Below are 22,367 nucleotides of genomic sequence, written 5' to 3'. Positions count from 1 at the left end.
TTCTAGGAGTTTTATGGTTTTGGGTCTTACATTTAAGTCTTGAATCCATTTTGAATTTATTCTTGTATATGGCATAAGAAGTTGGTCTGGCTTCATTTTTTTGTGTGTGTCTGTCCAGTTTTCTCAGCACCATTTATTAAATGGGCTGTCTTTACCCAAATGTAAATTCTTGCTTCTATTGCCATAGATTAAATGACCATATAAACATGGATGTATTTCTGGGCACTCTATTCTATTCCATTGATCTATGTGTCTGTTTTTATGCCAATACCATGTTGTTTTGATTACTATAGTCTTGTAGTATGATTTGATGTCAGGTATCATGATACCTCTCACTTAGTTCTTATTTCTCAGGATTGCTGTAGCTATTCAGGGTCTTTTATGGTTCCATGTAGATTTTAGGATTATATGTTCTAGTTCTGTGAAAAATGTCATTGGTAATTTGATAGGGGTTGCGTTGAATCTATGTATTAACTCAGGGGATATACAGATGGCCAACAGATATATGAAAAAAATGTTCAGCATCACTCATCATTAGAGAAATGCAAATAAAAACCACAATGAGATGCCACCTCACTCCTGTTAGAATGGCTATCATCAATAAATCAACAAACAACAAATGCTGGTCAGGCTGTGGAGGAAAGGGAACCCTGGTGCCCTGTTGGTGGGATTGCAGATTGGTGCAGCCAATATGAAAAACAGTATGGAGGTACCTCAAAAAATTGAAAATGGAACTACCTTATGACACAGAAATTCCATTCCTGAGTATCTATCCAAAGAAATCCAAACACTAATTCCAAAAAATATATATATATGCACCCCTATATTTATTGCAGCACTTTTCATAATAGCCAAGATATGGAAACAACAGAAATGCCCATCGATAGATGATTGGATGAAGAAATTATGGTACATTTATACAAGGGAGTATTACTTGGTAATAAAGTAGAATAAAGTCTTACTATTTCCAACGATATAGATGGACCTAGAGAACACTTTTCTAAGTGGAATAAGTCAGATGGAGAAAGACTAATACCATGATCTCACTTATATATGGAATCTAAAGAACAGAATAAATGAACAAACAAAACAGAAATAGACTCAGAAATATAGGGAAAACAAAATAAAAAAACAAAACCCTGATGATTGCTAGATTGGAGGGGAGTGAGGATGGGAGAGACGGTAAGGTGATTAGAAAGTATAAATTAATAGTCACAATATAGCCACAGTGATATGAAATACAGTTTGGGAGATATAATCGATAATATGGTAAAGACTATGTAAGATGCCAGATGGGCACTGGACTTACTAGGGGGATCGCTTCATGGACTGTGTAGATGCCTGAGCACTGCGCTGTTCACCTGAAACTGAAGCTGAATGTCAACTATAAATACATACATGCATATATATATATATATATATATATATATATATATATATATGTATAATAGTCGTGGGATGTGGATTACAACATAGGGAATACAGTCAATGGAATTGTAACAGTTATATTTGATGTAGAGGGGCAGTAGATTGGGCGGATTATCACTTTGTGAGGGGTGTAAATGTCTAACTATTACATTGTTTTGTATACCTGAAACTAAAAAATTAATTAATTAATTAATTCAGAGCTCATGTTGCTGAAGCACAAAAGCCAATTAGTACCCTTTTATCTTTTGGCTGCATGAATTCTTTCAAAAAACTTTGGACTTCCAATCGGGTTAAATTGTGAACTTCTGTTTTTCATTTCTCCCTTCTGTATCCAGGTTTCCTTCTTTTTCTTACAATTTCTTTCTCGCTCTCTCTCTTCTTCCCTCCCTCTTTCTTTTCCGCCTTCCTCCTCTTTCCTTCCTTCCTTCCTTCCTTCCTTCCTTCCTTCCTTCCTTCCTTCCTTCCTTCCTTCCTTTTTTCTTTGTTATTTACTGGATGTGGCTTCCTCCAGACATCCTAAAATCAGTATCATCATGGTAGTGGCCTCCACCATGAAGATGGTTGAATTAACTCCTGCACTGTACCACAGGGTGCCATGATTGTTTCCTATAACCCTGAGGACAAGGATCTTTCCGCTGACAGAGACACAGGAAGCAGGAGCAGAGGTATTTGGTGACATCCTAGTGATCCACCGGCATTTAGGAGTGCTAATATCGAGGCACAAGGTCCAGGCTAAGACACAACTTCTGTCCCGAAAGGTTGATTGAAACTTGTGACTTAGTTCACTTAAATCAATAACAGAGGCTCAGTAGCACTCAGCAAAGGCAGGAAAAAATAGCACAGCTTGAAGAGAAAACTTGCCAGCAGGCAGCAGCACAGCACAAACAGCATTCTTGCTAGCAGTCACGGGGCAAGTTCTAAGTCAAAGCAAGGGGATAAAGAGCCTGAGTGATGGTGGTTGTTGTCTAGATATTCTCTTATAGCATCAGTTGTTTTTGCCAATGTGCAGAGACAGCATGGACTGTCTCCCAAAATTTGGTTCAGATGTCAAAAATGATGACCACACATACACACACACACCCTAAGAAGTTATGAAAAGCTTCATACTTATGTAATGAGGCTTTCTACTGATAGCAAGAAAGCCACCTGATTCTGGCCTAAAAATGGCTTGAAAAAGCAAGGAAAGGAGACCGGCTTGTGGTTTTATGATGATTAGGGTTTGGAGTTGGGTGAGATCCTTGCATGTGGGTTGAATTTCTCACCTGCACCAAAAGAGGGAACACTGGCATTTCCTACCAGCTTTTCCAGATTGGGACACAAGGGGAAGTAAGAGGATTGGGGCTTGAAAAATCTCAAACATCAAAAAAATATAGTTGGACCCTTTATTTCACCCTTGATTCTAACAATTTGTTTGTATATATGCAAGAAAATGAAGAGATATAAAAAAAGCTTGTGACAATCAAAAAGTGATAAAAAATGTCATATATGAGGAAATGGATAATTAAATTGTAGAATATCCTCACAATGGAATATGAGGTCTGACAATTAAGTTCGCGAACTCATCCTAAAAAAAGTGCTACATACTTCATTGCTGAATATCACACTGGTCACTTTCAAAGTACTCCCCTTGGGAAGCTATGCACTGATGCCAGTGCCTAGTCCACCCTTCAAAGCAATTTTGGAACTCTTTCTGGAATGGCCATCAGAGCTGTCGTCATACTACCCTTGATGTCCTGAATGTCATCAAAATATCTTCCTTTCAATATTTCCTTTATCTTTGGGTAAAGGAAGAAGTCATTGGGGGCCAGATCAGGTGAGTAAGGAGGGTGTTCCAATACAGTTGTTTGTGTACTGGCTAAAAATTCCCTCACAGACAGTGCTGTGTGATCTGGTGCAAGAGCCATGAATTGTTAGCGAAAAGTTCAGGTCATCTAACTTTTTCACGCAGTCTTTTCAGCACTTCCAAATAGTAAACTTGGTTAACTGTTGGTCTAATTGGTACAAATTCATAATGAATAATCCTTCTGATATCAAGAAAAGGTTAGCAACATTGTTGCAACAAGTTTTTAAACTTAATTCTCAGACCTCGTATGATACAGCTGTGAACATATATGTACTATAGCTCTGCAGGACAAAGTGGAGAGATCATAATAGAATATTGTTGAATGAAAAGTGTCAGACAACTTTCATTATAATATCCTATTTAGAAAGAATGAATGATAAGTTATTTAGAAATATGCATATATTGATGAAAGTGAGCTTTATGAGTGAAAAACATTGGTAGCTATTTCACTTATTGGGTTCTGGGTAGCTTCACAAGTATTAGGTTGGTGGAAAGTAATTGCGGTTTTTGCAATTATTTTCAACCTTTTAAACCACAATTATTTTTGCACCAATCTGATATTTATTTTGTACATTATTTTTTATTATTTCATATTAATATTTTAATAGTCAAATAATTAACAAATAATATTTGTTAATAATGCTGTTAAAATAAATACAATTAAGTTAATAAAATCAAACAAGGCAACACATGAATCAATGACCACTGGTATTAGAGTGATAAACAAAGTATCCGTTTCCTCAAAGGAAAATCTAAATTGTTCCGTGTGCTTAAGATTTTTAATAACAAGGGAAGCTAAAGTTCCGGGAGCTTCAGTTACCAAGGACAAGCAGCAGAGGCAGAATGACACTGAGTCTGCAGGGCTCTCCAGTGTTCTCACGACCTCAGGGGCTGTTAGAGTCTCCTCTGCAAAGCCCTTTCCAGTCTTTTCACCATATGCATTTTTACAATATTTACTTTTATTTTCAAAGATAGTATGACACAGCTTGAAACCTCCAAGTTATACTCCCTTTACTTCTCATGATCCTGGCACTGTGATGCATGATAGATTCTCCCGGTGTCACTGGTGTGAGACACCCACCATCCTCTATGGTGGAGCCAACTCTGTGTCAGATTCCCCAAACCACTCCTGGAAGACAGGGGCACCACTCAGATCAAGCCAAAGAGAAAACCCTTACAGAGGTGCAACCAACAATGAAATACTGACAACATGATTTTTATTTAGACTTTTAGAGTCTAATTCTTTCCAAAGGAAAGATAATAGTGATTCAACCGCAGGAATCTACAAAGATGGGCAGGAGGGAGTTGGACACCTCCCGAGAATTAAATTTCCTTTCAATTTCTACCTTTTAAGGGTTTTTATTTGGCCCAATAAGAAGACCCCCCACAAGGTATGGTGGTATTTTTGTAACTATAACTCTGCTGCCCTCTCCCATGTGTGGAGAGCTCCCTTTGATTGAATGTATATGTTGTAATTATCTCTAAATCCTAAAGTGGAATAGAAGCTTAAACTAAATAAATTTCCTTTTTGTTTTCCTCTGTTCATTTGTTAGTAGGAAAGGAAATTACTCTCTAATGACTTATGACTAAAAATAGTCAATAAATAAAATACATAATAATATTTCGTTATGTAGGCATTATGAGCTTAGATTTTTGTATAGGCACCTGAAAAGTCATCATGAGATTGAAATGATTTTATTCACTTGTTTTAACAGATGTCAATTTACATTTTGGAATATGCTCACTATATTCAGAATATGCCATGTGTAATCACAAACACCAAGATTATACTAATGTTTTCAGAATAATTTACAGAAATATTGAATCTTGTTTCTTCTTCCTGCATTTCCCCTCCTCTCTCATTTTATTCTGGTAACCTGGCTCTGTAATTCTTTGCCTGGGGTTGTCTACTGTGCTTAATGCAAGAGAAGCCTGAAGCCATCTTCAGGAAAAATTCTAGTGTCTCAGAGGGTAAGAAAGAAGGAGAAGATAGAGGGACAGAGGACAGCAATATCCAAGAAGGTAGCAAGATCTCAAAGGGATGGCAGAGTGTGTACCTGCAGAGGCTGTGTCTCTGGGAGGGGACAAATTAGAACTCATTCCAGGGACATTTGGGACCTCAGAGTGACTCTGCTGGAAAGAGAGACAGAATGATGGGAGTATTTTCCACCTAAACCGTTGGAGCCTGGAATCTCACCTGAGTGAATTTAAAGACAATAAAAACATAAAATGTTGTCACATTCTCTGCACCCCTGAGATTTAGAGCTGGGATCAATATTTGTTACATAACTTACAGTATTTCCAATTATGACTTCAAATATTTATATCTATTTCCCTGTCCAATAATTTCGTCAACTCCATCAGTTTCATCTCTGTCACACCCTCAAAGTTGTGATCATCCCCACAATTTATACCCTTAACAAAATCTCCTTATTAAATATTTCAAATTTCAACTACATTTTCTATCCTTCCAACCCAATTGCTTCAGAATCTCTACTCCAATTTTTTCTATCTCATTGGAAAGCCAGATCCAGCACTTTGTGACTGGTTTTTAACAATTCCTGCCTTTATTTCCCTCCTTGTTCAAGTTAGACTCCATCATGCAACATTACAGTCTTTTCCGGGCACAACCTCAACTCTGTCTTTCTTCCGCCTCCATACATGCCTCCCCCTGAACCCAACACTGTCCAACACCAGTATAAACTTTTCTGTGTTTGAACAAAACAGTAGGAGCAAACTCATTACTGGACTAATGAGCCTCACTTTAAAATTTTTGGTTACTAACCAGGAATCACATTGAATTGTGCTGTGAGATCTTAGTACACTTTCCAGTGAGCTGCTTTCTAAATGTCTGTGACAAGGCCCCACCAACTAGCCTCCCTTTCGCTCTCAGCTGATGGCTTTCCACTATACTTCATTAAGAGAATAGAAGCTTTTGGAATTATTCTCTCTTCTCTCCACAAGTCATCCTTCTTACTGGCAATTACGCACATCTTGTTCCCTCCCTTCTGAGGATAAATTCTCAAATCTTTCCATTTCTGCCTCCTTCCTACTAGACATCGTGTCTTTAATTGGTTCTGTTCTTTCTGGCATCACCAATATTCCTCTCTAAACTGGGTTATTCCTACTATGAAATAGACGTGTTCTGGTAATTCCCATTTTATAAAAGGCTGTTTGAAACCATATATTTCCGCTTTTTGTACTTTCCAAATTCTTTCTCCTTCTAAGTGAACTTTTCACACAACAATTTTACATGTTGGCTGTGTCATCTTTCTCAATCCCTCTTAATCCTTCGATTTACTCAAATCTAGCTTGTGTCCCAGCAATCCAGTGAAATGACCAGGGCACCAGTGACGTCCATATTGCCAAGCACAGGTTTCTCCCTCATCTTAGCCCGTCCACAGTGATCCATCCAGTTAAACACTCCTGCCTTCTGGTAACACTTGTCTGTTGTGTTGTGGAAATAAATGAAGACGCATCCATCAATGAAAATGAGCCATATATTTAGAGCTCACTATAGCAAGTGAGGTGGCCACCATCACTGGTGTTTGGCAGAGACTCAAAGGCAGGCAAAGATGTGGGGGAGGCTTCCTAGTGGACGAGGGCAGGTTCAGGGGGTCCCTGTTGGCACCCGGAAGCTGCAGGCTGCTGAGACCAGCAGTGCGTCCCATGTGACTGGCTAGCGAAACATAGCTGGCTTTTTCTACTTGGTCCTAAATTGAAAATGGGATAAAAATTAGGGAAGCTGCTGGTTATTAATCAAGTCCTGGCCATCTGGGGCTGATTGTTACAGAAGTTACTGTTTGGCTTCCTGAGTTGTTTATAGAGTTACAAGTGTGACTTATAGCAGGTTGCCTTACTGGGCCAGTTACTACAGATAAAGGGTTGTTTTCCTGGAAGACACTGAGAGACAGACGATACAAATGGACAATGGCCAGATCATATATAAAAAGAACTCTGACTCAGGAAGCCAGTCAGGTGCAACCCCCCAGCACTCCATTTGCACATTCAGTCTCAGTGTCTTCTGGGAACCCTACCGTCTCCTCACTTCCTTCCCCAGACACCATGCTCCAGTTCTCACTGCAGCCTCCTTCCTCCCTGCCCACACTCCTCCACAGAACCACATATCCTGGGTCCTGAGCGCTCTCCTTTTTTCCCTGTACGCACACTTTTCATGTTGAGATCCTGTAATTCTGCACTTTTTAATAGAGTTTAATAGGTTGGTTTCCTATAATCTCATTTTCTGATAGCTGCTAATTTTATCTCTATAGTACCAGACCATCCTACTTCCACTGGGTACATTCTCGCAGCCTCTGTGCTCGAACCCCGGGCAGACGCTGGGTGACATTTCCCACACAGTAGTGAGGCGTGCAAGGAGGCTGAGAGGGAGACAACACTGCTTTGACATCAGGGTAATCAAGTTTTTATTGTATACTGTTAAACAGGCATACATTTTGATATGCTTCTTTTAATCAAAACCAAAAAGTAATGGCATTTTTGAGGGAATCTAATTTAAATATAGCCTCAGTTTATTCTAAAAAAAATTTTTAATAAAAATAAGTCTTTTGAATAACACCACATCTAAGTAGTAACTGTCACTGAAAACTATGTTTTGATGGGCACAGAAAAGAAACGGGTTCTCCGCTGTTCATAGGCTGTATCCCCGCTTGGATATCCTTTCTCCCAACTAGAGTTTGACTCACCAAAGTCTAGGTGATTGCTGAAAGCCCAGTTCAGTTTTCATGCCCCCTGAAAGCCTTTCTAGACCCATGAAGTCATTATGTACCTCTCCCTAATTGTGCCCTGATTTCACCTTGTTTGTATGTCTATGACTTTTGTGAAAAAATCTCATATATTCTGTGCATATGTCTATCAGCGCCATTGAACTGTGACTTTCTTGAGATCTGGTGGGATGTCTTATTTACCTTTGTACCTAGTTCAATATGTTTTAGTATAAAACAGTAAGTAGAAAATATCTTTTCAATTCAGTAACACAGAGTCTTTTTACTTTAAAATTCAGTTTCAAAGCCCTATATTTACTAAATGGTGTATAAACACAAAAATCTTTATAACTAAAAAAATTCATGAGCACATTTATGAAATCAGTCCCCTCTCAGCTATCCTTGGCGCATAATAGTAGAGTTGATCCCCACCCACCAGGTCAGGTGTTTGATTAGTTTTTTTTTTTTTTTTAAATAATGCGATGGTGTCAATATCCACTAATGAAAGCAATTACAATGCAAATTGTGCAAGGGAAATAGCCCCTTCACAGGGGAAGAATTTGACTCTTGGTGGAGGAGGAGCTAAGGAGAGGGAGGAAGAGAAGCAAAGATCAGGGCAGGGGCACAGGTGCAGTCCAGCCTCCCCAGGAAAGGGGGATGCCAGCGGAAGAATGGGGCAGTGGCAGGGTTTTCCTCAGGACAGACAGCAGGAATAGCCAGGGCAGGGAGGTGCTGGTGAGTAAGGCAGGCCCACGAAGTGTGGAGCTATAGGCTCTAACTTTCCAGAACAAATCTCAACATTGGATGGGAGCTTGATACTAGACCCAACCACGAAACATTAGGCATACACCACCCTATGGAAAATGGCATAGTCCAACATTTCAGTAGCATAAGACAAATAAGGGCCTACATATTTTTAAAAGAGAAACTTAGCATATATACCAGGGTCGATGTAAGAACTCTAAACCTGTAGAACATTTTTATAAGAGTTCATTTGAGTTTTTTGAGCTGAGCTGATAACGTGCTGGGTGGCAAGATCCCAAAATGCTCTGGAAAATTACAATTTTGCAATTCTTTTTAATACATTTGGAATTAGGGAGGAAACTAAGGAAGATTACATGAAGGTGGGGGAAAGCTCTATGATTGCTTTACAGGATAGTTAACAAGATCATGTTCTCCCTTGAGAGTGGTTACACCTCAGAGGGGTCTGAAAAAGAGGATCACTCTGGCATTTCAAAGGTGTGTTAACCTAGATGCACCAGAACAATGGACAGGGCTTGTTTACGGCAAAGATAAACCTTTTATAGTCCTGGGGCCTGACTGTCCACTACAACCTGCTCCGTTAGGAACTTATGATCAAATCTGCCTAAAAAGTTACTTCTGGACACTGAGCTTGTCGGATTTATTACAGAGCCCAGTTTTTGTTCACACCAGATATTGTCAAATCTTAGCTCTTATGAACCCAAATAAAATCAGGGAAAAGACTGCAGAGCTACTGTTTGAAAGCAACCAGTTTTACAATGTGTACATGTCCACACAGGTGCCCTTCCTGCATACGCCCACGGTTGATTGACTCGTGCCTGCAGTGCTCTCATATTTGTTCTCTATCAAAGTATAATTTTCAAAAATTAAACTCATGACTTTCATGTAAACGTAAAGTGAGTTTATGTCATAGATTTAATTAACTCATTAATAAGAGAACCAGCATGATGGCAATGCTGCTTCAAGAGCACTGGAGGGGTGGAAAAATTTTTAGCAGCTGAGGAGAGAATTCTTAAACAAGATTACTGATTTCAGATAAAAATAAGCTAGTGTTCCACAAGGAAAACCAGCTAACATTCTAACATTTGGCGATTACCTTTTTTATCAGACAGGAATCATTTGTATCTATGCTGGACAAAGAATTATTTTTCTACAAGTTAACATTAATGTTTTCAGAATTATAAAACACTGTTATCAATAGAAAATAGCTAGTCAAACAGAGGAACAAAGGTACATGCCTAGAGACCCACCCAGGCCTCTGGTAGGCCTGACCATCAAGCCCTGGCAGGACCTGGAAAGAACAGGCAGAAATCTTTTTAGCTTTTTTCCAAGTTTGTGGATAGTTTTTCTTAATACTAATTTATGAAGGTTTTTCTCTTCTTCACCTGATCAATATCTAGGAGCCTAGATATTACTGGGAATACATAGTCCCAGATATATCATCAAGCTGCCCCATGGTAAAATAATACCTAATCTTGAAATTGTCCACTTACAGAAGGAAAATACCTTAACATACTAAAGGCCATACACAACAAACCATCAGCTAATATCTTACTTTTTGGTGAAAAACTTAGACCTTTACCTCTACAATCAGGAAAAAGACAAGAATGACCTATATCACCACAGTTATTCAACATAATATTGGAAGTCCTAGCCAGCTCAATCAGGCAAGAGAAAGAATTAAAAGGCACCCAAATTGGAATGAAAAAGTCGACTTGAAACATTTTGAAGATGATACAATTCTTTATATAAAAAATTCTAAAGACTCCATCGAAAAACTATTAGAAACAAGAAACAAATCCAGTAAAGTTGCAGGATTCAAAATCAATGTACAAAAAGTGATTGCATTCCTATATACTGACAATGAGATTTCAGAAAAAGAAATGAAAAAACTATTCATTTTGCAATTGCAACAAAAAGAATAAACTTAACAAAAGTTGTAAAGGACCCATACACTGAATAGTACAAGACATTATTAAAAGAAATTGAAGAAGATACAAATAAATACAAAGATATTTTGTGTTCAAGGATTAGAAAAATCGACATAGTTAAAATGGCCCAATTACCCAAAGCAATATATAGATTTAATGCAATCCCCATCAAAATCCCAATGGTATTTTTTAAAGAAATAGAACAAAAAACATCAGATTTCTATGGAATCCAAAAGACCCCAAATAGCCAAAGCAATCCTGAGAAAAAGGAACAAGGCCAGAAGTATTCCACTCCCTGACTTCAAATTGTACTACAGAGTGATAGTAATTAAAACAGCATGGTATTAGCAAAAACACACACACAAACCAATGGAATAGAATTGAGAGCCCATAAATAAACCCACATATGTGGGCAAATAATTTTTAACAAAGGAGCTCAAAACATACAACAGAGAACAGAAAGCCTCTTCAATAAATGGTGCTGGAGAAATTGGAAAGCCATGTGCAAAAGAATGAAACTAGCCTGCTATCTGTCACCATACAGCAAAATTAACTCAAAATGGATCAAAGATGTAAATATAAAACCTGAAACAGTAAATTCCATAGAAGAAAACATAGGTACTTGTAAGGAAGAGAATATATGAAGGTCTGCCTGGGAACATTTGGGGATGTGAACTCTCACAGTGGCTGGGGTACGTGCTTGGCCTTGGAAAGATTGGCTACCCTCCCAGGGACCAAGAAAATATGTACAGGATGTGGAGCCTGGCCTTCGCCTTGGCGCAGGTGGGCCGAGCTCCGACACATCTAATCTCGGACCAAGGACTGGCCCCGGCTCCTAGCCAGATCCGAGAGCAGTTCCTTGTGTTGTTAACAGGTATGCTTATTGGCTCCTTGCCGCTGTTGTTACTGAAGTCCTCAAAACCCCAGAAAGCCAAGGCGGGTGTAGCAGTAGGTGTTGTTCCCCTGGGCTGCTGCAAGGTATTCTGCCCGTGCTGATGACTTTACTTGACTAGGATTTTGCCTACGCTGATGAAGGGCCGGTGCTGTTTCTGCGCATGATGTTTTGCCCGTGCTGATAAAGGGCCGGTGCTGTTTCTACGAGTCTAATTGACTGGGCCCTGGTGGTATGATGAATTGCCTCCTTGCTTGTTAGTGGTATGATGATATATTCCCCTAATCTCTGTCTTGTTTTACTTACTTTCACTTTGTAATAAAACTCTTTAACCCCTTCATCCGGGCTTGTGGTGGTGTGTCTTGCGCATCGGGCCTTGAAAATAAGTCTGTGCACAGCAATCGATAATACTTATCGAAACAGTACTAAACCTAGGGCTTTGGTCTTAGATAATATTTTATGAATTTGACCTCAAAGGCAAGGGAAGTAAAAGCTAAAATAAATGAATGGGACCATATCAAACTATAAAACTCCTGCACAACAGAAGAAATAATCAATAAAACAAAGAGGCAACCAGCCAAATAGGAGAAGATGTTTGCAAACAATGCCTCTAATAAGAGGTTAATATCCAAATGTATGAAGAACTCGTACAACTCAACAACAAAAAAACAAACAATCCAATTAAAAAATGGGCAAAGGACCTAAACAGACACTTCTCCCAAGAAGACATACAAATGTCCAACACATACATGAAAAGAGGCTCAACTTCACCATCTATTACGCAAAGCAAATGCAAATCAAAACCACAATGAGATACCACCTCACACTGTCAGAATGGCTATCATCAAAAAGACAAGTAATAAAAGTGTTGGAGAGGTTGTGGAGGAAAAGGAACCTTCATACACTGCTGGTGGGAATGTAAATTGGTACAGCCACTGTAGAAAACAGTTTGGGGTTTCCTTAAAAAATGAAGAATAGAATTACCATATGACTCAGCAATCCCTCTTCTGGGTATCTACCCTAAAAATTTGAAACATTTATCTGTAAAGATATATGTACCCCAATGTTCATTCGAGCACTATTAATGGTGGTCAAGATGAGGAAACAACCAAAGTGTCGTTCGATAGATGATTGTATAAAGAAGATGTGGGACATATATACAATGGAGTATTACTTGACCATAAGAAAAAACGAAATACTGCCATATGTGACAATGTGGATGGATCTTGAGATTATCGTTCTAAGCAAAATAAGTGAAACAGAAAAAATGGAGAACCCTAGGACTTCACCCATATGTGGGGTATAAAATTGAAAGCAACAAATGAACAAGGCAAACAAGTAAACAAGAACTCATAGACACAGACAACAGTTCAGTGGTTACCAGAGGGCAAGGGGAAAGGGGGGGCAGTAGAAAAGGGTAGAGGAGGTCAAACATATGGTGATGGAAGGAGATGTGACTCTGGGTGGCGAACACAATGCAATATACAGATAATGTATTATAGAGTGATACGCTTGAAACCTATATAATTTTATTAACCAATGTCACCCCAATACCTTTAATTAAAAAGTTTTCAAAATTGCCCCAGTCCTAGTGAATTGCCTTTGTACCTTACAATAAACTTCAAAATCAAAGCTATTATGTCATGAGCTTTGCCCAAACCCCGTCAGATTCCCATCTTAAAAATAAATCTACCTTAAACCATTTGAATTCAGATCCCAAATCCTATAAATAAGCTCCCACAACTTCTGATTCTGACCACTGCTGAGACTGCTGATTCTGCAAAGGCAGTGACCTTGCTTGCTGCTAGAAGTTTAATAAACTTAGCTGTACTTCATCTAGACAGTACCAACTGACAAATTCCAATCCCATTCTGGTAATTTCCTTGTTCCAAATTGAAATAATTATTTTGGAATGTGTTTCGATAGGCAATGTTATATTTAATTAGAATTCTTTTTTTCAGGTTTGATTTTCACCAGGAGTTTTTCTATCATACCTAAAATTTTCTGTTGTGAAAAAGACCTGATACTGGTTTTTGAAAAGTACAATTAGTCAAATTTGCACTTACAGTTCTTTATTTTTAAATTAGAATTGCTTGTGCTTTAATATTTAATGAGGGTTTCATAGGAACACTTCCCACTTTATTTATTCACGCAAAACTTACTCTTGAGAAACATCAATCTGTATCACTTCAACAAGAAACTACAGGAAGTGTAAGGACCCTACATTCTAACATTTCATCGTAGCTACTCGTGACAAACAAAATATAAGCTACAGTTTAGAAAGCATGGTAGGATAGACTAAATCCTTGAGAGAGAAATGGGTGACCCAAAATACATTTGGTTATAAAACATGTTCTTATTAGATTCCTGTGTTTATTTCTATTAGTAATAATACGAGCCATTTATTAAATTCTCAGTATGCCACTGGCCCTGGCCATTTTCCATAAAGTGCTTTTATAAAATACAAGTGAGTTTATTCTCATTAAAAATGTAGAGTGCTCTGGTGAGGGGCGCAGCTCCAAGGCTTGGGTCCCCGCCTGTGGGACTGCACCATCTCTTTGCACAAGTCTACTCAATTTGATTTTGTTCTCTCCTCTACACGAACCGGCCTGTTTTTGATTTCTTATTCTGTTCTAATACACTATTCGGGTCATGGTGTGGAGTATTTGTATGGGGGGTTCTTTACCATACACGATTAGGAATTCCCTCCATCATGTTGGTCGGTCTCTGTCCCTGGCTTTGGCCCGATCTGGGCTCTCTCCCAGGCTGTGTCTTTAGCTGCTGCAAGCTGGAGGCCTGGCGGCTGGTGCACTATCAGTCGTGACAACACAGGACCTGTCTCCTCCTTGGACATTTCAGAAACTGAAAATTACATGCACACATTTTGCAGGTAGATTGGAAATGGAATTGTCTTCCCTGTCCTTTTTATTTGCTGACTAGGTTTTGAAACCTTGAGCTCCTGTGTGAGCGTTACCTTGTGCCTACCAGACGTCTGTATCAGCAGTATGGGGTGACTTTGGTCCCCAGACCTATCTCACATTATCCACCCACTAAATGGCTTCAACCCAAGGCCCTAGGAGAGTGTTGGTTCCCGGAGGAACAAAATCCTTCCTTCCAGTGGACTGACTGCTTATTTCCAGCTCCTTGGTGGCGCTTAAGTTTGTAAACCACAACTTGGAGATTAATCCTACAATTTCCTCATTCTTGCAGAAGCTCAGGTATCCACACGGGAATTAAACAATTGCTTCCTTTAGCCGCTTTGAGCCATATCTGGAAGGAAATGCTGCACTGAAGATTGGAAGGGCTAGTCGGTGGGTGGATGTGACTTTCCTGAACCTTTCCTCTTACTGTCTGCTTCACTGTGCTGACAAATGAAAGTGTGCTGTGAGGCTCTCTGGAGTTCTGAAACACAAAGGTGGTTGATCCATATAAAATTTTCTCAAAGCTCTTTTTATTTTTTCTTAAAATAACATTATTGCCTCATGCTTAAATCTATTGAGTGAAACAATATCACTTATTGAATATCCTACATATTTTCAGCTTTATAGTATCAGGCATGCCTATGGAAAGATGGGGGGTAGCCAGTATTTGACAATTTGGGGAAATTGTCATTTCAGGAGTTTGCCTCCCACAAGAGGTTGGTAAAGCTTTTCTGTAAAGGGCCGGACATTGAAGACAATAGAGAAGAAAGGTCTTAAAAGACACCTGTAGAATGCTTTAAATTTGAGTGTTTGGTGACATCATGATATGATACATCTAAGATGTGAGGGACCCTGCATAGTATCAGTTAAATGCTTTAGTGTTTACTACTCTTTATTATCCTCTAGTCCTTTAACACCCCCAATTATTTCTATTAATTCAGTATAAAAACATTCAAAGAAAACCTCTGCTTGTTTGCTATGTACTTACTTGAATATTAAATAAGCATTGTTAAAGATAAACTTTAGAAGAATGTGGCCATAAAGTAGTTTGCTGAATTCACAAAATTCAGGAAGTACATACTCATTCTAAAGGATGTTTGGCTTTGTTTTCCTGTTCAAACAATTTTGCAGGCTGGCTCTGAAAGGGGCAAAATTGTTTTCCAGAAAATGTTGGTGAAGGCGTGCTACGCTGTGAGAATTCAGTTCTCATGTTCTCTGGTGTGTGAGAGAACTCTGTCTTTTTGCCCAAACCCCAAGGGGGGCAAATGGGCAGGGGGTTTCCTGAAGCTGAGGGTACTGTAAGCCTTCTTCATACCTCTGCTGCTCAGTACCACTAACCTTCCTGGGTGGGAAATGAAACCCACGAAAGGGGAGGCATTTGAGAGGCAAAGCCCTGGCCTATTTCCTGACAGCTACAATTAAGGGAGTAACTTTAGATTAGTACTTCAAGCCACCACTTTGAAATCACTCCTCAAAAATACAACCACAGCAACCACTTTGTTTTCCTTTTTCTTTTTTCTTGAACTCTATATAATCATTTTCTTTTGATTCATGCATGTGGATAAAAAAATCATACCCAACACTATAATGTAGACATTTGTCATTTAATTAATGTAACGAATACAGTCCATCAAGTAGAGAATGTTGCAACAAAAAGGAGGTCTTGAAGGCCTACCCCACCAGACTCATGTGGGATTAAAAGTGGTTTTAGACTGCGAGGCAAAAGAAGGGTTTCGCGTTCTACATGTGGAACTGATGCAGGAGAGTTAGCACGTCCCTAGGTAGACAGGGAGGTCCCTGGTGGAATAAACAAAGACAGCCATATCCTAAAACTTCAGGTTTTGAAATCACTCCTTTGCTCCAGGACATAATGTAACAAGGCCTTGAGGTGAATCATAAAATTCCTTTTGGCCTGACAAATGGAGCAGATCTGATAGATAAGAGTGGGTCACTTTGCTAATTCCTTCAGGATGGGCAAGCAGAACAAACCTGGTAGAGGAATTTCATTAGAAGGCGCCAGTTCCCTTCTTCAAACAATTAATTCCCTTCTTCAAACCGTTCCCCTTCCCCAAGCAGGCAAGGGTAGGTATAAAAGTAAGAGCTTTTGCCTCAGTCAGGGGGCACCCCCCATTCGGAACGCCCTCCTGCTCGGGAGCTGCAACCTCTTCTCCTGCCTCTAATAAACTATCTTCTTTTAAAAACTTTTTGCCTCTCCCTGGTCCGTGTGTCCATTCTTCGGCTTCACGAGACACGATCCCGGCCCACACTCAGAAACTGCCGGCAGATCCAACATCACCTACATCAGAACCCCTCTCTGGAAATGAAAAATACAGAAGTTTATCCTAGCACAAGTTGCAGAATAACATCACATTATAATTACATTATAAATGAGCCTAGTCTTGTAAATGTGTGTATGAACATGAAGAAAGACAATTATAAGCAGTTATTTCAATAAAATAGCAATAGATCAATGGAAGAGTGTGTGTGTTGGGGTGTGTGTGTGTGTGTGTGTGTGTGTGCCTGTGTGTAGGGGGTAGTTATTAACATTTCCCTATGCCAATTATACTTGTACACATAAGCATGTATTTCTGTGATAAGACAAGAAAATCTAGAAAAGCATTTTAAAAAGTAGTTATACTTGCAAAAGCTAAAAGTTCCTATAATTCAAAAGCAAGTCATCCAGCTCATGTCACGTACAGTATCATCCATTGGCATTTTATCAGAATTTGCTATTATTACAAATTAGGTTCTATTTGCCTTTAAATCTAGTACTTGAATTATGCAGCCATTATTCAAACTAAATTACAAAAATTTTAAATGTGGTTTATTATCTAAATCAAGATTAAACTGAGAAAAGCATTTCAAAATTTCTGGTACAATTCTAAGTAAAAATAGGGATAAAGTAAAGCTGAAAGATGGGAAATACTTAAGTTCTATTTAATGTTTTCCTTGCAAATATCACATGCTAGGCAGGAGATGGAGGCCTTAATGGTCCCTATTCTTTACCCTCCCGATTCACCCACTTGCCACGTGACTTTTTCCTCCCTTTCACTGCAGCAGCAGAACCTGTCCTCCTAACACTTGATTCTGAGTGAGGCCATGGGATTTGCTTTGATCAATGGAATACTAGCCAGTGTGACACATGAAGAGGCTCAGAATAGACTTGTTTTTCTGTTTCCTTTGTTTCCATGCCATCATTGTGAGAGGTGCCCGGGCTCCTTTGCTGCATGATGAGACTCGAGCCAGTCATCCCAGAAGGGCAATTCCAGCTCAGCCTCCAGCCAGCTTCCCCAGACAGGTGAGCTTGACACCTGAACACCTGCCAAACCATGAATGTGGCCCTGAGACTCAGTGTATCTGCCACCAAGGTCTGAGTTTGATTCACAACATCGTTATGGCTGCTGCTTATGGTTTCTAACTCTCATTTGTCAGTTAAATTTCTATTTGGAATAGCTCTGGTAAAATAGATGTTAGTGGATTCAACCTGTTTCTAGAGTTTATGTGCTCCTTTTAAAATAGCTTTGAGATGTAGTTTACCTACTGCACAGTTCACCTACTTAAAGGGTTCAATTCAGTGGGTTTTAGTATATTCACAGCTTTGTACATTCATCTCCACAATCAATTTTAGAGCATTTTCATTACTCAAAAAAGAAAATGTTTCTGCCTTTAGCTGTCATCCTCCAATCCCCCCTCCCACCCAGCTCTCCACCTCCTCCCCGCCCCCCCCAGCCCTAGAGAACCACTAATCTACTTTTGGTCTCTATAGATTTGTCTTTTCTGGGCATTTCATATCAATGCAATTATATAATATATGGTCCTTTATGTCTGGCTCTTTTCACTTAGCAAGTTGTCAAGTTTCCCTCTGTTGGAGTATGACTCACTTCATTAGTTCTTTGTTCCCCCAGTCGGCCGTTTAGTAACTAAAATTAATCTAAATGAAGATCTGTAAATCTATTAAAGCTACAACTTTTGTATCTATGAGACTATTTGTTCTTTCTTACTATTTCCTGGAATAAAATATACATAACATAAAATTTATCATTTTAACCATTTTTAGGTATATAATTCAGTGGTATTACATTCACAGTACTGTGCAACCCTCACCACTAAAAGATTCTAGAACTTTTTCACCTTTTCCAACTGAAACTCTGTACTCATTAAACACTAACTCCTCACCCTGCCCCCTGCCAGCGCCTGGTAACCACTGTTCTGTTTTCTGTCTCTATGAATTTGTCTATTCCAGGTCCCCCGTTTGAATGGGTTCACTTATTATTATTATTATTATTATTATTTTCTTTTTTGTGACTTTATTTGTCTTATCTCACTTAGCATAATGTTTTCAAAGTTATTCATGTTATAACATGTGTCAGAATTTCCTTTCTTTTTAAGGCTGAAGAGTATTCTATCGTGGGCTACATTTTGTTTATCCATTTATGTGTAGATGGACGTTTGGATTGTTTTCCCCTTTTGGCTCCAGTGAATAATGCTGCTGTGAGCGTTCATGCACAAGTTTCTTATGGACGTGTTTTCATTTCTCTTGTCTGTGTACCTGGGAGTGTAACTGCTGGGTGTTGTGGTATCTCCATGTATGAGTATTTGAGGAACCCCCAGACTTTGCTCCAAAGCACCTGCACCATTTTACATTCCTATCAGCAGTTTTTAAGGGTTCCACATCCACACCAATGTTTATTATCACCTATCATCATCATCATTATTATTATAGCCACCCTGGTGGGTGTGATCTCTTTGTGGTGAGTGTGATCTCTTTGTGGTGAGTTTCAGTATTCATAAATTCTGCACAATTTGGAGCGTGCTTTATTGTCAAAGTAAGTTCCAAATGCAAATTTAACAAAACTGATAACATTTATTCACCAGAGATTACAGCAGCATGAATTTCATTTATAAGGACCATTTCCATTATAGGACTTTAAGCCCTTGAACTAACAAGAGGAAGATAAAATTAATATAATTTATATAATTCACAAGCGTGACATTCACAGTGCTATGCAACCCTCACCACTAAAAGTTTCTAGAACTTTTATATAGGTTAATAAATATCCAAGTATTAACCTAAAAGGAAAATAACAGAATTTTCATGTTTCCTATCTCTCTGAAGAACGAACTGGTTCTCCTTGACGACACATACAAGATATGGTCTGTATTCCACATCTGTGAACAACTCGGTGCCTCCCAGGAGATTTCACATTGAGGCTAAAGCCAATTCTACTCTCAACCAAATTTAGAAGGTATGTGTGATACCCGGAGTTGGATGCTTACGATTATATTATTACTTCTGTCATCCTGCAATGTTTTTTTTCACATTTCTTTAACTTCTTTGAGAAGGACAGTACTTAAAGATGTTGAAGTATGTACTTCTGAAAAAGAGTTTCTTAGCTTTCCACCACTAAGCCTAACAATTGCAACAGCTAAACTCATAAAATTTTTAATTCACTTTCAGTTTCTACTAAAACTGGAACAGTATATAGATTGAAATTTCCTTTTTATACTAAATGCTCCATTTAGTAAATAAGGTTTCTCAATCCAAATACATTTATTTATTTTTTTATTTCTATATTGAAAGAGGTACAATTCATATTCTAAATGTGTAAAATTATATTTAGAAATGTTACCCCTTCAAGGATGACTCTTAAAATTCTTATGTCGTTAATTTTAAATTAAAAAAAAAAAGAAACTTTTTAGGATACACTCAACTTTGCCACACTCCTATCCCAAAGAAGTGAAGAAAAATTCAGTTACCTTTTATATCTTCCACAAAGTTAGAAATTTTGTTCAAAAGTTACAAATATATCTTGATAATTTTTTTAAAGAAGAAAATTTTGTGCAGGAAACTCATGTAGTTGATTGTCATGCGGGAGACACTGCTTGCTGTGCCATGTGTCATGCAGGGTGTCATGCGGGGTCTCCTGTCCCGCTCCCCACTGAAGAACGCAGGATATGGTGAGGCCAAAAAGGAACACTCACGGAGACATAGACAGGAGAGTCATACCACTATATTCTCGCTGGCAGCTGGGTTGGTGACACAGAAAGCAGGAGCAACACTGTCCGCAACCAGCTATGCTAACTGCAATCCGCTCTTGCTAGCTCAGCCACCATCTTCTTGCTAGCCCCCATTTTCTGCTAGCGTAGCCACAGCAGTTATATTCGTGGCCAATGGCTCACTGGTTACAGCTGACGGCCAACTAGCCACAGCTGATGGCCATCCAATCACAGTTGATGGCCATTTACTACTTGAGCCAGTACCTTTTAGCGTGAGGCCAAGAGCCTGGAAACTGCACTTCTGGCTCTGTCCCCACATTGATTCAGTGACTTTCTCTGTCTTTGTGGTGTGGTCGGAGGAAATCCCAGCACATCCCTTCTCTCCTCAGGTCTGTGCCCTAGCTGTTGACACTGGTGGACATGTGCAGGGATAATATTGGAGACTGTGGTGTTTGAACTGGGTGAAAAGCTGGCCACCTGACTGAGTACCATTTTAATTTTTAGCTTCTCTGATTCTATCCAGGCCAGAGTGTCAGAAAAAGTGTGTGTAATTATCTCTGTGTAATTATGTGAAATGTTTCCCTAAGTACTTTCAGAAATACCATGCAGTATTGTTTTTATACTTCAAGTTATCAGTTGTGGTTTATTCTAAGATGGCTTAGATACCAGTGTCAGTACCACAAATTCTTACTGGGCTAAAGCAGGTTGAATTTGAAAGAAATATGAGGTTGACTATTCTCGTAACTTAGATTTATGTAACTGGGTGCATAATTCTTCAGTTGTTAAAACCCCGGCTTCTCAGGACTAATTATACGGCACACAGATCATCAGAGAGAACCAGCAAAGATGCGTGCAGTGTGCGTTCTCGTATATCACACATGTGACATCTGTTTTCCTGGAGTCTGTCTCTGCATAATTGTTCTTTAGGATTTGTTGCTTTGGGGTTTATGGGGAAAATACTCCTAATGGAAATACGATTGTATTTTATTCACAGCATTCCAACTTTCAGGACATTTAATGATAAATCTGTTCCCATTAGGAGAGTAAAGTTAAAATGCATTCCAAGATTTAACTAAAACATGCAGACGTTAGAATTTATAGGGAGAAAATTGCTGACTGAAGAAGGGAAAATAATGGAGTCAGGTTTTAATCTGAGGAGAGCCTCAAGAAGGGACATCACTCGGGTTGGACAAGTCAGTCCTTCCTCCCATCAGGGACGGACTGGATCTAGGTGTGTAGGAAGGACAGCGACATAGGTCAGGAAATGCTTGGGTTTAGCTTCCCCTAGAATACAGTTGACCCTTGAACAAACCGATCTCTGGTGGGTGCTAGGTCCCCAGGCAGCTCTGTGGCTGACATCACTCATGGAGTGCTCGGCAGGCTGCAGCCCTCTGCGGAGGTTTCAAACCTGGGATTTCATAATTGCTCCATGACTGGTTCTGATCTCCCATTTTATATCAAGGAAACCGAGGAGCACAGCCACTACGTCTCCTCCTCAGGGAGACAGCTAAGAGAGTCTGGCTTGCTGTGTGACTCTCGAGATGTCTATTAAAGTCTCTGAGGTCCAGTCTATCTATGTTATGAGCATAGCAATAACAACTATGTTAAATGACCATAGCAATATTTACTCCAAAAGAATGCTATAACGATTTATTTAGAACACGCGCGTGCGTGCGCACACACACACACACACACACACACACCTGGTATATAGGTTGTTGTTAAAACAATATATTAAACCCTAATAGAAATCACTAATTTATATTTGTTTTAAAAAAGTAGGAATATTCAGGTCCAGGGCAGGCATTGGAGGTCTCTTGTGAATGAATGAAAGTCACTCCAATGCCTCTGGCTTTTTACAAGGTTCCCAGT

The sequence above is a fragment of the Rhinolophus ferrumequinum genome, chromosome 12, assembly GCF_004115265.2.
Source record: "Rhinolophus ferrumequinum isolate MPI-CBG mRhiFer1 chromosome 12, mRhiFer1_v1.p, whole genome shotgun sequence".
NCBI classification, from domain to species: Eukaryota; Metazoa; Chordata; class Mammalia; order Chiroptera; family Rhinolophidae; genus Rhinolophus; species Rhinolophus ferrumequinum.
This window is presented reverse-complemented; position numbering follows the sequence as displayed.